Below are 11,002 nucleotides of genomic sequence, written 5' to 3'. Positions count from 1 at the left end.
ATATCTAAAGTTAAGTGACATCTATCTTATTAAAACTATTTCTATAGGAGAGGAATTGTTGTGGAATGAGTGACAATTTGTCATATCCATCTACCTGTCATTAGAGCTGACAGGCAGAAACTTTAGCAAAACCCGGAATTAAGGCTTGAAAGAGAAGAAAATGTTATCAGTGAACAAGTACTCAAAGTTAGGCAACAAACAAGAGGATTTCACTTTGCACTCCCATAGGTGTGAAGAGTGACATCAACTTACAGGCAACAGAGGTGATGTATCCATACATATCCTATATTGCTGTGTACACTACTGCAAACTTCTACTACCTGTAGAATTACATTTTCAACGAATGCAACCAGCAACAACAAAATGAGAACCAATGGATGTTAGAGTTCTTCCTTTTTCTTTTCTTTTTTCCTTTTCCTCTGATGTTTCTTGGATCAGCAAGTTTTCAGACAATGCCAAGCTGTATGACGTGATTGAAAAACTGAGGGAAGTGATGCCATCCAGAAGGGCCTTGACAGTCTCGAGAGGTTGATTCATGCAAAACACATCAAATTCCAAAAGGCCAAGTGTAAGCAAAGTGGTATACCTTGGCTGAGGCAGTCCCAAGCACAAGCAATGGAAAGCACTGAGAGCAACCCTGTGGAGAAGGACTTGGGGGTGTTGGTGGATTAGAAACTCGACACGACAATGTGCACTCGCTGCCCAGAACACCAATCATATTCTGGGTCTGAAGAATCATGACCAGAAAGCTGAAGGAGGTGATTCTGCCCCTTCTCTCTACTCTTGTGAGAATTCACCTGAAGTACTGTGTTCATTTCTGTAGCATCAAATATAAGAAGGATATAGACTTGTTGGAATGAGTCGAGAGGAGGGCCATGAAGATGATTAGAGGGCTGGAGAACTTATCCTTTGAAGAGAGACTGAGAAAGCTGAAGAAAATTTCATAGTGATTTTATTGCAGCCTTCAAGGGGGACTACAGGAAACATGGAGAGGGACTCCCGCTATTAGCAGCAATGGCTTTATAATGAAAGAGGGTAGAATAAGATTAGATACAAGGAAGAAATTTTTCACTATGAGAGCGGAGAGGAACTGGAACAGACTGCCCATAGAAGTTGAGGATGCCATGTCCCTGAAGATGTTTAAGGCCAGGTTGTATGGGACTTGGGCAACCTAATTTAGTTGAAAGTGATCCTGCCCATGGCAGGAGGATTGGAACTAGGTGATGATTAAGGTTGTTTCCCACCCACACCATTCTTTGATTCTGTGATTATTTTGCATAGGTTTTCTTCAATAGGGCTATGTATCAACAGTTCTCCATTGCTTCTGAAAAAAATTGATTTAATAACTGGGTATAAAAAAGATAATACAATTTAAGGAATTTGCTTCTTTGTCAAAATGACTAACGTCTGTAAATAAGATAACAAAAAAGACTTCAAGAGGCTGCACTGGCATTGTATTAATAGCTGTTATATGCTATCCTGCTTTTGGTATGTAATTACTCATGGGAAAGAGAACTGAATAGTGTTCCACTGATGTACAGTAGTGGAAGAGCAAACAAAGAAATGTGTGATGATACCACGGAACATAAGGTTAAACAAATTCACCAATTCTTTCCTGATTGTAAGTGGGATAGCCCAAGCAGTAACATCCTGTCATTTAAACCTTAATTATTCACATTTTACTCTAAAATTATAACTCCTTTTCGTTTTTTCTTGGAAATGATCACTTTTCATTTGACAATACAGAGAAAATGTGATTCACTGTATGCCATCAATAGTTTGAAACATCTTTATAAGCTTAATAGAAATGACAGGAATACAGCAATTACATTTTTCTGTAGTGCAATACAATAGTTTTAGGAGTGAGCATAACTGGAAATAATGAACTAGCAAGCTTACTCTTTAAAATAATTAATGGTGGATTTCAGATTTCATCAGCCATGAAAACCTTGTCTTACACCAGTGAGTGCATCATGCATCAAATGTGAGAAGGAAAAGGAGATCTTAAAATAGAATAATGCAAATATTCCACACTTTCACTAACAAGAGGCAATCCAGCTGTCTTCTATCCCTGCTTCTTCTTTGCTCCATGATTGTGCAAGGAAGTATATCAGGAGGAGTGAAGTCATCTTATTGTCCACTTGCAGTTACCATAACTGCTAGGCTGTCATGAAAGTTAACACAGAGACACTGACCATACCCTTCTTCTAAATGAAAGTGCCAGTCTCAGCTACATTTATGCCATAACCAGTCTTGTCAGTCTGTTATGCATGCATACTCTGTGAATGCAACCTATATTTAATGCCTTTGCGATCTAGAAGAAAGAATGTGAAAATATGGGCTCCATCTCAACTAGCTTCATCTCAACTAGCTTCATCTGAAGTATCTGATTAGATTCTCTGTACAGTTAACAGAGAAAATTATATAAATTTATGTCATGATTCATTTAACCTCTTTGATTGTTTAATATAAAATGAGATTAATCTCACTCTGAATTTACCTACTTTATAGTAGTACTTTATGGAACAGACCATATAGGAAATCTGTCATGATTAGTTCAGATGTTGACTCTGTAGTATATTTGGCTAAAGCCAATTGGAAGTAAATTTTACTGTGATTTCTGAATACCATTCAGGTTGTACTGCGCAGATCAGTCAGTTCAATGTCCTCCTAGGTACATGCAGAGGCATGTGCCTACACAGTGTCAAAGATAATGACACAATTCATACATGAAATTTAAATGTCACAAGTCTCAGACAACGGCTGACCATGAGTCTCCAGTTCTTGGATTCTGGTATTCACTTCTTACCTGTTCCATATAATGAGCCAGACACTGACTTTTCTTCAAGATCTGCAATGCCATCAGTGGGCTGTCATACTCAAAATCCTATGAGGAAGTCTTCAAAAGACAGGTAGAAATGTTTTAATTTTCTCTGTGGCCTACAAAAGTTAAAGTTACCTCAAATCGAATGAGACCACTGAAGGTGCTCTGAACAAATGAGTGTTGACTGAGTGTTGCATAAATGAGGGCAACTGTACAACACCTAATCACTAAAGCCTTCAGCTAACAAGAATAACAGAAGAATGTGGTTTATCCCTGTCGTGATCCTCTGTAAGAGAGAAAAGGATGTGACATAAAACTTACTAGTTTTTCAGAGAATACCAAACGAGAAGTGGAAGTAAGGGCCCTAATCCAAGTGCCAAACGTAGTCGTACATTACACTGTAACTAAAACCTCCATTCTATATATATTCCACAACATTGGTTGATGGAAAAAAGCTAATGAAGTAGAGAAAAAAGGTAGTGACAGGTTCAAGGCAATGTTACTTAGCATAATCTCACTGTTTCTCTAACATTACTTTATGTCCAAAAAAGTAATTTCAGACCTAACTTGTGTACTTGGGTTAATTTAATACTAACAAAAGCTCAAGATTCTTTGTCTTCTGCAACAAGTCTAGAAAAATATATTCCGACTGGCACTTACAGAAAAGACAGAGTGTGAAGAACATGTCTTCGTATCTCTTTTCTTCACCTGAGAATGAGGATGTCATGAAAGGGGCAGCTCCCCCAGACAATTTTCAGACCTGCTTTTTCAGTAAGAACTATTTCTCGTAATTCTGGACATGCTTGCTTGACTATGTTGAGCATTCTTCTCTGTTACAATGTGTTTTTCACTCAGTTCCAAGGAACTCATTAGTTTCTTCTCTTTTTTTTCTCATATGAAGACAACATGGGATAGTTGGTTATAAAAATATTATAGATCTATCTGTTGCCTGTTAATTTAGAGGAGAATGAAAAATGAAGATGCATAACAAAGCCCCTGTAGATACTTACAGTCAAGTAAGACATTCTCTAAGTACTTTATCTTCTAGTAGACTATTTCTCTTTCCCAGCAGACGTATTTTTTGTTTTATTATTAATAGCACAGTTCAATCCACAAATGTGTGAATGTTAAACTAGATGAATTTTGAGAAACAAGATATAATTTTTGCTTTTGATGAGTAATATTTTTCAAGATAATAAGTTGCCTGTAGCTGGAATAGAACTTATCCAATGGGCCTTTTAATTTATGGCTTACATCTTATTTTTACACCTGGCAAAAGTGATCTGACCTCTAAAAAGCACATTTTCAGTATGTCCCATAAAACAGCAGGAAAGAATGCAGATTGAGAATGCAGTTCCAGCACCTTGCTTTTTAAAAAGCTTTTAAAGCCTGTCTTATTCATTCATCTCTTAACAAAGATGAATGCACGCAACAGATTTTATCCTAGTATGACTGGGAAGGCAAGAATAATGTTAAATCAATGCCAAAGTGATTGTGAATGAAATTGGAACCAAAGTTCTGATCACCTAGAATGGATTATGCTGTCTTAAATATTAAAAAAGAAATTATTTTAGGAAATAAATAATTGGAAAAAATAGAAATTTGTCCCTCAGTCAGTTAATGCACTTCACTAGTAGCATCAACTAAATTTTACTCATTGATGAAACACCCAGAAAGAGAAAAGCAAAACATAAACTTAGAGGAGAATATGACCACTGTGGAATTACAAAGGAACTAAAGTTTTTGATTACACTGCAGTACCCTAAGTATTTGGCTGCCAAGGAGAAAGACAAAGGGGAGGAAACAAATATTCTTAGTTAATGAATATCTATACCTATAGAGTGCTAACACTTAAATTGCTGTGAATGTCTTAAACTTTTCACAAAAGATGTTGCATTTGGGTGTCAAGACAATCCCAAATATGCGTACAGAATGAGAGAATAACTCATTGGGAGCAGCCCTGCAAGGAAGTAGTTGGGGATTACAGTGGATGAAAAACTTAAACCAGAAGTATGTACTTGTCACCCAGAAGGCCAACAGTACACTACATCAAAAGAAGGGTGGCCAGCAGGGCAAGGTTTGTCCGAGGGCAAGGTTTGTCAAGATCGTCCCCCTCTACTCATGAGGCCCCATCTGGATTACTGTATCCAGGCCTGGAGCTCACAGTAAAGGAAGGAAGCAGAGCTGTTGAAGTGGGCCCGAGGAGGGTGACAAAGAAGACAAAGTGCTGAAGCAACTCTTCCATAAAGAAAAGTTGAGCGGGTTGGTCTTGTTTAGCTTGGAGAAGTGAAGACTCTGGGAGATGGGAGTAGTGGCTGACACACCAGAAGGCCATGTTACCATTCAACAAGACCTGAGGAGACTGGAGAGTTGGACAGGGAGGAATCTGATAAGGTCAAAAATGAGCAAGTGTAGAGCCTTGCACCTGGGGAGGAATAATCACATACACAGGTTAAGGAATGACCTGCTGGAGAGGAGCTCTGCAGAGAAGGACCTGGGGGTCCTGATGGACAACCATCAGCATTGTGCCCTCGTGGCCAAGGACAGTGGTATCCTACAGTTCATTAAAGAGAGAGTGGCCAGCAAGTCAAAGGAGGCGATCCTCCCTTTCTACTCTGCCCTGATGAGGCCACATTTAGAATACTGTGTCCAGTTATGGACTCCCCAGTTCTAAAAAGACAGGGATCTCCTAGAAGGAGTCCAGCAGAGGGCCACAAAGATGACTAATGGCCTGGAGTATCTCCTGTATGGAGAAAGGTGAGTAACCTGGGCCTGTTCAGCCTGAGGAAAAGAAGACCGAGAGGGAATTTGATAAATGTTTATAAATATCTAAAGGGAGGTGAGAGGCAAATGGATGTGGCCAGGCTCTTCTTGGTAGTGCATAGTGACAGAACGAGGAACAACAGCCTAAAACATGTACATAGGAAGTTCCATACAAACATGCAGAAAAACTTCTTTACAGAAAAGGTGATGGAGCACTGGAACAGATTGACCAGAGAGATTATGTAGTCTCCTATGGAAATATTCAAGACCTATTTGGACTCCTGTCCTGTATTGCAGGGAACCTGCTTTAGCAGAGGAGTTGGACTTGATCTCTTGTGGTCCCTTCCAACCCCTGCAAGTCTGTGATTCTGTGTGATTCTGTAAGACCTCATTGTGGCCTTCCAGTACTTACACAGAGCTCATAAGCAGAAGAGAGACAGACTTTTTACATGATCTGATAGTGATAGGAGAAAGGGAAAAGTTTTTAAACTAAAGAGAGAAAATTTAGGTTAGATATTATAAAGAAAATTTTTACTCTGAGGGTGGTGAGGCATTGGAACGGGTTGTTGGAGAGGAGTTGCAGATGATCCATCCTTGGAGGCATTCAAGGCCAGTTTGGGTGATGACCTGATCAATTGGGGGGCAACTCTGCCCCTGTCAGGGGACTGAAACTTGCTGGATTTTAAGGTCCCTTCCAATATAAGCCGCTGTATGATTCTATGATTCTGTGAATTTATATTGATTTTAACTAGTGGGACAGTTAATGACTATCTCAAAACGACTTACAATGAAAATAATGAAATGCTTCCAAAATTTGATAAGTAAGATTTATTAGGATTTTAAAGTGTGTTAATTATTAGAATAGACAACAAGAAAAGTTGTATTAATACGATTACCCATACTATGTACTACTTGTAGGCCTTATTTTATACCCCACCCCTACATTTCTACAAACGTAGAAACAATTAAATATCATACTCCTTGCACCACTTACCTGAATAAGAGCATAATTCCCTGTAATATCACTGAAGGTCATTATCCCTTATCAAAGATTCTCACAATTTTTAGATTTCATGGTAGAAATACCTACGGAATAGTAAACATCCAAATCTTTCAACAGAAATTATCCTTATTTAATAAAAACTTTATTAGCTGTATCTTAGGTATAAAAGAAATTACAAGCACCAAGACACATCCATAGCATAAATCCACAGCTGTACATGCCTTCTGCAAAAGAATATTAATCAAAAAAAGTTTTAACTTTATCAAATGGAATAGTGTAAAGGCATTTTCCATTATCAATTACACAAAGCTGAACAGCGTGAAAAAGACAAAATCTTAAGTCTTCAGATTTAATCAAATGTATTATTTCTCCAAGTTCAGAACACTTCTGAAGTACATTAAGTTTCAAATCAAGGAACATACATTTTAAATTAGATTTAGAAAATAAAATTAACATCTGCCTGAATTTTCCATGTGACTGGAAAGTCATACTGACATGGCTTGTCTTAAAATATGAGTTGGTGTAATTTTGAAACAAGTCAATTTTGAGACAGTTATTCTAGTGCTGTTAGTATTCAGTAAATCACATTAAAATGAACATATGAGCACATTTTGTATGAGATTTGATCTGTATGTATTTGGAAATGTAGAGTGCAGTAAAATGCATACATGTACAGAAACAGGATTTAGGCCTTACAATCAAAGCAAAGAATTTTAAGGGGAAAATTTTATCTGATTTTCATTTGACATGAATTCTACCAGGCTACACTCCTTCAGAAACATAACATTCATTTTGTGAATCTGGCTCTTAGAACAGTTGTAAGGGCATTGTATTAAACCAAATTTCAAAATTCAAACTCCAGTCCAGAAAACTTTAGGACAAGCTGTTTTATGAACAATTATGAATGCACATTTAACATGCACAACATGTACATAATAATGAACATAATAACGTACATACATAAAGGCAAGTTATGCAATGCTTATTTTTACCTTGTCACAGAATATTTTAAAAAATAGCTGGACAATACTAGATCAAGATGTAGCCACATCCATACTCCATGCCATATCTGGAAAAGCACAGGAATTTAAAGTAGATCTCATTAGAGTGCATGGCAGGCTCCTTCCCTCCCTCTTCTCATGCTGCCCAGTGTTTTGAACATGCATTTGCTTCTCTAATACTACATCTGAAATTTGAACATAATGAACAAAAATGTCCTACTCGTGCAATGGATTTTCAGGGGAAATTTGCTGTCAAAGACATAAACAGGAATATACAAGCAGATCAAAGAATGTAATAGCTCAGAAATACACATTTCCAACAAGCATATATCATTACCTAATTAGTAAGGGGAAAGAAATCCCATTGCTTTTCCTAAGATTGTCTGAAACTTCCTAAGTACGATCTTCAGGAAAGTAGACAAAACCCTACATAATACATTTCTGCACAAAAATATTTTTGATAGCTACGTAAAGCAGCCTGGAGACAGGATCAACAGTGGAGCCCCAGTTAATCCTGTGTGATGGGACTAGATCCACAGCCAATTTGGAAGGAAAATATCCCTTAAAATTTGAGTCACAAATTATGCTGGCATATATCCCATGGCCACAGGAGAGATGCAGCTAAAATTTGACCACAACTGTTTATGAAATAAGCAATATCTTATCTATCCAGAATGGGCAGCTGTGAAATCATTGTGCTAGAAGTCTACTGGAAATATGAAATGGTAGTGAATTAGATGTGATTTCAAAACAAGATGCATTGCCAAAGGTGCTCATCTCAAGTATGTTCCAAGATTTGGCAATGGACAACTTCTGGGCTTCAGGCCCATTCCAACTAGTATCTGAGCGTGAGTATTTGTGAGTCAGCACAAAGTTGCCATACAAAGAGGAAAAGATAAGGAAAATGAAACAAGAAGGAAATTCCACTCACTCAGTAAAAGATCTCACACACTAGTACAAGTAAACATGACTGAGACACACTGTGGCTTATGGAGCTTCTTGACATGACAGAGAACAGTATGGAAAATCCTTACATTGTCTGGAGAAGGAATGGAGGAAGGAATGGAGGAAGGCACCAAGTAGCAAGGTGTCCATCATCAGTGACAAAAGTAAATACTCTAACACAAGGAGAACCACGGAATCTGCAAATTCTAAGAATGTGTCAACCTTTGTTTGGCAAGTCACTGCAGAACTAGTGATCAGCAGCTGTTCTGGCTTGTTTTACAAAGATAAACAGTGGTTTATAAATAACATAGGCTTTCTGAGAGAACAGATTTAACACAGGTCGTCCTTTATAAAATCATAGATAAAATCGTAGATTAAATTTCTCAGGAACAAACCTTTGTTTAGACCTACTCTATCTTTAAACCATATCAGAGATTCAATCTCCAAATTCTATCTCATAAGCTTAACACTAACATACTTCCTTCATCTCCTGAGAAAACTCTTAAAGAATGAGCCTAAGTATAATGTTCTGTGTTGTTCTGACAGGAGAACAGAAATACTTAGGCAGACTTTTGTCCTAGCCCTAAATGTTCCTATAGAGTTTTTCTTTGAGAATGAAGAAGCAGTAAAAAGAGAATTTCTGAAGAAAAGTCAATGGAAATAAAAATCATTTCCACATCTTGCTCTGTTCATTCTTTATTCTTTTCCACTTTTTCTTCATGTATTCTTCCCATTCCTTTTAGCTGGTGCCCAGCAAGACTCAATTCTAAGGATTCTGTTTAGTTACCTTAGTAATTTATTTTTAAGTCTTGTGTTTTGTTTTTTTTTGGTTTGTTGTTTTTTTTTTTTTTTAATCTGGCTTTATTTCTTTCCACAGAACAGTGAGTATTCATTATGATGCCCAGTAAGAAAATACAAACCATGGTTTTGCTCCTGCTAGGGAGGATTCTTTTCCTGTAGTTTTATGTCTATAAAAATGCAGGTTTTCTCAAGGTACCATTTTCCCATTGGGTGATTTTAGCAGCAAAGTCAGCTAAAGATGTTTGTTCCCTCTACGATTAGTTCTCACATCTACCTCTGTCTTGCTCCAATTTATAGGAGGGAGATGAGATTCTTGTAATATGTGTATACCCGGCGTGAAATTAAGAAACAACGGTTCATACGTTAGTCCAACCAGTTTATTATAAATCCTAATCAGGGAGACGGGGAAGGGAAGGAGGGCGATAGAAAAGATAGGAAACAAGCAAGAATTGCGTAAAGCGGGGATAGTCACCACCAGGATCCAGCAGCGGTCCCGTTGCATGCCGTTTCGATGGTCCGAGGTAGAAGCAGGAGGGGGAGAGAGAGAGAGCAGCAGCGTGGCCGGCCTTGGGCAGCAAGCAGGTGGCAGAAGGAAGTCGCGGAGCCGATCCAGGAGGAAGCAGCAGGACTGAGGTAGCAGGCCCAGGAGAGTCCGCCAGCACGCAGAAATTCCGTGGTGAGGGATCTGATGGCAGACACCTACCCTCATGGTTTTCGGTTCCTCTGTTATCCTCCTTTTCCTCCTGCCTACGTAACATCCCTGGGCGCTTGAACAAGAGTCATGTGAGTATCCCCCGAGATGGCCATCATCCTGAGATACGTCCACACAAAAGACCGCTTCACAGCTATTTAGCTGCAGCTTATCTCTCTCTCCTTGCCCCGGCCTTGTCCATCAAAGTTCTCCAGACGAAGGATTTCACAACCTTTGCCCAGGACTTGCCTGGGCTTGTTCATCTATGTCCTTCAGACAAAGGATTTCACAACCTTTGCCCAGGACTTGCCTGGACTTGTTCATACAGAGGCTTTCACAACGTTTGCCCAGGACTTGCCTGGACTCGGACAAGTCCATCTGTGTCCCCAGCAAGCTTTGAGACACTGATGTTAACAGAATAATATCTTACAACCCCAAAGTCTGTATGCGCACAGCCCTGTGAAGATTCATTGTTGTGGTGCCATATCATAACATGGCCAGTTTAACGATGTGCAGATTTTATGTCAGCAAAAGAACTATATTTAAAGCACATTTTATTACCAAGATTTGGAAGTTCTCCATCTTTATTTGCAGTAATTATATTATAACCTAGTTAACAATATTATTGCACTTTAAAAGACATACTATATTAAACATAGGCATTCTCTGTAAAACAGTGACTACTCTCAGGACTCTAGAAAACAAAATATAAAATTAGGTTTTTTCTTTATTTACACGGTTTTAATTAAGATTGTTTAGAACTAAGAACAATTTGTTCTTGAACTTCCAAGCACAAAAACCTGTGCATTTTGGAACAACTTTGATGACCAGAGTTCATGTCTAATCTGAGGAAGCTGAGAGATTGACAAGATTGACAGCTCAAGCTGAGGTTCCTAGACAGAACACCTAGGACTAGTGACTAGGTGAAAAACACAAAGCATTTATGTATTAAGCCAGTATTTTAGAAAAGAACA

At 38.3% G+C, this 11,002-nt stretch overlaps 1 long non-coding RNA gene across 1 annotated transcript; it reads right to left on the bottom strand.

Annotated features, from left to right (window-relative positions):
- Positions 1-6,400: 6,400 nt before the first annotated feature.
- LOC146545754 (uncharacterized) lies at positions 6,401-10,391 on the bottom strand. Its single transcript, XR_014880974.1, has 2 exons — positions 10,041-10,391; positions 6,401-7,659 (listed from the first exon to the last, which is right to left on the bottom strand). It is a non-coding gene; the product is annotated as an uncharacterized LOC146545754 (long non-coding RNA).
- Between the last annotated feature and the right edge of the window lie 611 nt (positions 10,392-11,002).

Source organism: Meleagris gallopavo, chromosome 1 (assembly GCF_905368555.1).
Source record: "Meleagris gallopavo chromosome 1, MGAL_WU_HG_1.1, whole genome shotgun sequence".
NCBI classification, from domain to species: domain Eukaryota; kingdom Metazoa; phylum Chordata; class Aves; order Galliformes; family Phasianidae; genus Meleagris; species Meleagris gallopavo.
Note: the sequence above shows the minus strand (reverse complement) of the source record. Positions and strands in the feature narration are given on the sequence as shown.